At 53.0% G+C, this 5696-nt stretch overlaps 1 pseudogene; it reads right to left on the bottom strand.

The window, feature by feature from the left end:
* Positions 1-3257: 3257 nt before the first annotated feature.
* Positions 3258-3825, bottom strand: LOC101582769 (annotated as a pseudogene).
* Between the last annotated feature and the right edge of the window lie 1871 nt (positions 3826-5696).

Genomic DNA, 5696 nt, shown 5'->3' with positions numbered 1-5696 from the left:
CTTGAGCTCACTGTGTAGCCCACCCAGGCTGGTCTGGAACTTGCAGTGATCCTCCTGCCTCCGCTCCTGAATACTGGGGTTACAGGGTGCACCGCCACACCCAGCAGCTGGATTGATTGATTGATTGATTGATTGATTATTTTGAATACAACAGACATTTATTTAAGGTAACGGTATCTGCAGACCAGATAATTTTTGAACTGTATATTTCAGGGTTAACCAAGTTCATAAAAATATTTTGAAGATAATTACATCCAGACTTCAACTATGTTATTACTTCTTTGTCTGTCTTTCTTTCTTTCTTTTTTTGTGGAACCGGGGATTGAACTCAGGCCCTTGCGCTTACCAGGGAAGCACTTATTCTACTGAGCCATCTCCCCCGCCCCTTCTTTGCTTTCTTTTCTTTCCTGAATAACCTCTATGAGATACGGCTCAAGGTAGAATTTACCCTCCTCCTATTTTGTCCACTGCTATTTAGGCAGGATCTGATGCCTTATGCTCAGGTCCACGGCTCTCTTCATGTGAAACGTCCTGTCATTATAAAGGTCTTCTGGAAGCCTTCTTATGGCTTCTTTTACATCTTTGTTTTCATCTACTGCATCATCTCGCACTAAGTCCAGCTTACCGAACCCTGCAGCACCGTAACAGCACTTCTGAATACCTTCCATGCACCAGCTGGATGCTGCCGGGCAGCCTGCCCTTGTGACCCGAGAGCCTGGAGTTCTTTAAAGAAACTTTACTCTTGAATCAAACAGAAAGCAACTGTTGAAAAGAAAACAAAACTCAGTGGAGAAATCACAGCTACGCTTGGCCCACAAGGACTCAGAGCCTGAGGCTTCTGTGTAAAAACAGAAAGGGAGCTAATGTGAATGGTGCTCAGAGTTGGACATCAACACCCAACCATGATCTTTCCCTTTAATAAAGCTAGAAATGTAAAATGGAAGCTTCAAGGGAAATAATTTTATTATTAAAATTTGAAGTTATTGAATGACGATAGTGCCGGATAAAATGGTGCCAGGTATGGGTGGGAGGCTTGGGAGCCGCCACCTGGCTTATCCCATCTCACTCCTGGTGCCCGCTGCAGAGCCAGGCCGGGTTCACACAGGCACTGGCAGGCGTGGTGGTGGGCCCTGTCCCTGCTGAGGACTACGGGATTCTGAGCCTGGGGAGCTCTGGCAGCCCTTCCATGGCATCTGAGGCTGAAACAGCTTGCAGATCAGCATCTGACTTGGTGCTGTGGGGCCCATCTGTAAGCCCCACTGCTTGAGAAGCTGAGGCAGAAGGTCAGGAATTCAAGGCCAGCCTGGGGAGTTTAGCCAGACCCTGTTCTTATGTCCTGCTGGTCCCCCATCAATGGGCTGCCCACCCATCCTGTCCTCTCTAGGCTTGAAGTCCAGAAAGAAGCCAGGAATGTGAGAAAAACCACAAGAGAATGGAAGAACAAGAACCTGGAGAAGAAGAGGCGCCCATCTTCTGGGGACCGTGAGTGACCACTGCAGCTGTTCTGTGCCCCACGCTGCGCAGGCGAGGGCCCGGCTGTGATGGCTCACTGATGTCTGACTGACATCTCCTGGCCGCGTCCTCGTGCAAGGGCCAAGCCTCCCCACGGCGCTCCCCTGCGCTGCGTGGCACAAGGCAGAAATGAAGCCCAGGACGCTGCAGGAAGGTGCTGGCAGTTAAACCTCAAGCGGAAGGTAGATAGCCACAGAACTCTGCATCTGCCCTGGTGCTGGGAGCCTCCAGGCGCCTTCAGAATTGACACATCTGGAACCAGGCCAGGTGGCACACACCTGTCATCCTGCTGCTCAGAGGCTGAGGCAGGAGAACAAGGTTTAGGTCACCCTGGGCAACTCATCAAGGCCTTGTCTCTCAGCTTTAGGAAAAGCTGGGGTGCAGCTCAGTGGCAGAGCACTTGCCTAGCATGTGCAAGGCCCGGGCTTCAGTCTCCAGTACCACCAAAATGCCAGTCACGTATAAAACCATGTGAGAATTAAGAATTCGCCAGGGCTTGGAGGGTTGTGGGAGGTTACATTGCCCACTGCAAAGCTGGTCTTTGGGTCCCTGTTACCTAGTTTCCTGCCTGCAGTTTCGCACCATCCACAGCTGCCCAGGTCGGCTCTCCCACGCACCCGCCTGCATCTCTCAAACCCCTGGGGTGTGAAGAGAAACACCCTGGATAAACTGGTCAGGAAGGACCAGTGTTTCAGGGCTTACAAGGGAACGGGTTTAATATAAGACATAACTTAAAAAAAAAAAAGACATAACTTAGAGGATTCTTTTATATATTCACCCAGAGTCAAATGCAACAGTGCGTGGGAAGTCTGTTGCCACTAGAGACCCAGAGTCCAGCTGAGGGTCCCGCGGCAGTGTCCTGCATGGGCCCAGCTGGAGGCCTAGAGCCACAACAGGGTCTCCTGCAAGTCAGTACCTAGGATCTGCACTGGGAAGGCCCCAAGGTCAGCGGTGGAAGCTAGAAAGTGTGCCAGTGGGATGGAGGATCTGTGCAACAGGCTGATGGGTCTGCACTGGAGCCCGGAAGCGACGCTCAAGGTGAGAACCACAGCCTCCCTGAAAAGAACCGCAGCCGTGCTCAGTGACAGCGAGGACCTGAGCTCCTCTGAGGATGAGAACAGCCGAGATCCCACCAGGAAAGCTGGCGTGACAGGCTCCTTCAGGAGGATCCACAGCACCATGCTCCCCTCCATTGTCCTCTGCTGCCGGCGTTGGTCCTCAGCTGGGCCTTCCAACCAAGACTGCACAGACTCAGCCGGGCCTCACAGGTGAGTGGTAAGGAATCCCTGTGCCGGGGCAGGAGGATCCTTGTCTGTGTGTGTGTGTGTGTGTGTGTGTGTGTGTGTGTGTGTGTAACTATATTATGAACATTAATGCAGTATCTGCTTTAATAATTTATTTAGGTAAAAAAAATAGCATAGTGATGGTTGTTTGTTTGTTTGGTTTTTGTTTGTTTGTTTTTCAGAACCAGGGATTGAACTCAGGCCCTTGCGTTTGCCAGGCAAGTGCTTATTCTATTGAGCCATCTCCCCAGCCACCAACATAGTGATGGTTTAAAGCTGGTTTGATCACAATTTTGTAAGCTTATTTATCAAGAGTGAAAATAGATTATTAAAATAGATAAAAAGGTAACAAGTACTATAGTGTACGTTTCCCTAACTGTTGGTAATGCTCGTGTCTAAATCTGATGCAGAATTCATACTGCATTAAAACAGTTCTTGGTCCCAGCAGCAGGCTTCCAGGCGCTAAGAGTCTGGAAGGGCCTGGCTGTGGGAGCCGCTCGGGTCTTCAGCTGTGACTTCGCCGTGTCTGCGAGCACGCTCTGTATCTTCTTGGGAAGCGGTTCTCCTCGGTAAACCACATCCTCCAGGCACGTGGCCGCTTCATGGTTTTCTTCTTCTAGCTTAAATAAGCTGCAGTGGATTCTTCACTGGGTAAGGAATCTATCAAAACATCATTGTCTTTTGCTGTTCATGCAATCGGTGCTGCAAAAAGCTGGGCGTGCTCTTCTGTAGGGTGAGCAGGCTGGTCTTGTTGATTGCCGTCTGGGAAGGGGGAGGAGGCGGGAGGCCCGCGTTGCTGCAGCTCCACGACGGCATTACAAACTCACCTGCAAGCGAGTTCACAGCGTCTTGGAGCTGCGCGAGCCGGTCGGCCACGTTCCTCCTACCACGCACTGAGTAGCCGAAGCAGAACGTGGTCTCAACTCACCGGCAAAATGCACAAATGCAGCGCGCGCAGGTCAGATCGCGCACCACAGGCAGCTCCGGGAGCTGGGGCTCCTCGCACATCCAGCTCCTCCTCTCCAGACATTCACCCCTTGGCCAGCCCAGTGGGGAAGGAGGGGTGATGGGGCCAAGGCCGCCCTAACAGCGCTGTGTGGAGTGTCTCTAGAGTGTCTCAAGGCCTTGTAGAACAAAATAGGCCTGGGCCAAGACTGGGGGTCCTGGGGTGTGGAAGAAGCTTGGGGACTGAGGGGGGGACCAGGTGGTGGGGAGGGGCAGAGCGGCTGTGGGCAGAGGAAGAGGGTGGAGCCGTGCTTCGGTGGGCAGAAGCCAGGCTGCGCTGGCCTAACACTCCTGTAATTTTTTTTTGTCTTTATGAGACAGGGTCTCACTGTGTAGCTCAGGCTGGCTTTGAGCTCACTTTGTAGCCCAGGCTGGTCTCAAACTTGCAGTGATCCTCCTGCCTCCTCCTCCTGAGTGCTGGGATTACAATTGTGTACCACCATGCCCGGCTCCATTTTTGGGGTTTTTTGTTGTTATGGCTCAGGGTCAAACTCAGGGCCTTGCGCTTGCCAGGCAGGCACTTATGCCACTGAGCTATCCCCCCTGCCCTTCCGCTGTAATTTTAACGTGCAGGGACTGGAAGGTAAGAGCAGGCTGCTGTTCCTGCCGCAGGGAGCTCGCTGTGTGCTGTGCACCCGGGCAGCTGGGCTTTGTTCCTGAAGCTGGTAGACAGTGCAGCTGCTCTCCGAGCAGGGTGCTTTTGTAGACTCGCTCTCAGGCGGTGCCATGAGCTCCCGGCCTTCGTGGGACTCGTAGGACCCGGATGCTGTGGTAGTGGGTGGCATCCTGCCAGGTTCTGAGCTGAGCGGTGCAGAGGGGGAAGCACGCACGGCAGGGGTGGAGAGGAGCTGCTCGCTCCCACTGCGCTCCCAGGCGTGTGTTCCGGTCCATTCCCCAGAAACCTGTCGGGAAGGCTCCTCCTTCCTTTCTATCCCTTCCCAGTTGAGCTGTGTGAGCTAGGGCAGAAGAGGCCCAAGGAGGAGCCTCTGCTGGGCGGACTCAGAGCAGGACGCCTGGCTCGGGGCCGAGCCCCCTTTCTGCTCCTCTGCACCTCTGGGTTCATCCTGCCCCTCTGGAGCTCAGACCAGACCTGGGCTGTCCCCTGTCCCCTACCCAACCCCTTGCTAGGTCTGGTGGGTTCTGCCTCCAAAGTAGATCTGAGGCCTGGAAGTCACCCCTACTTTCTCGCTGCCCCCAGCAAGCCAGCCAGGACAGCTGCCCCCTCTCCGAAGCAGCACAAGGGGCCCGAAAATGGCAAAGTACCTGCTCGCTGCGTGTTTCCAAGCTGGTCCTGCCTCAGCCTTGCCCCTGCCCCCTTTCTCTCGCTCCATCTTAGGTATTTATACATATTTAATGGGTAACCAGCCTTCCCTGAAAGCAAGTCACATGCTTAAGGTTATTTGGAGCAAAGATTCAAACCCAGGCAGGCCTGACCCAGAGCCAGTGCTGGTGGAACAACATCCGGCTTCTTCCACATCCCTCATCCAGCCCATTCAGCAGTTGTTTCAGGCCTAGCTCAGAAAGGAGAGGAAAAAAAAGAAAGGAAAGAAAGAAAGGAGAGGGAAGCTGGGCATGGGAGCACAGGCCTGTAATCCTAGGCCTTGGGAGGCAGAGGCAGGGGGTTGCTGTGTCTTCAAGGCCAGTCTGAACTAATATGAAGACCCTGTCTCAAAAAGCGAGCCGGGGGCCGGGATACTGCTCAGCAGCACAAGAGCCTTCCTCCCAAGCTCAGTGTCCCGAGTTCGATTCCCCAAAATAATAAAACCAAGAAGGAAAGAAACTCTGAAGTATTATGCTAGACATGGCATTTAACTCATCTGAACTTTAAGCATAGTGTTCATGGACCAAAATGTCACGCTGTCCCCCACGAATATGTACAATTGAAGTAAGATAGAA

The sequence above is a fragment of the Octodon degus genome, unplaced genomic scaffold, assembly GCF_000260255.1.
Source record: "Octodon degus isolate 3935 unplaced genomic scaffold, OctDeg1.0 scaffold00007, whole genome shotgun sequence".
NCBI classification, from domain to species: domain Eukaryota; kingdom Metazoa; phylum Chordata; class Mammalia; order Rodentia; family Octodontidae; genus Octodon; species Octodon degus.
Note: the sequence above shows the minus strand (reverse complement) of the source record. Positions and strands in the feature narration are given on the sequence as shown.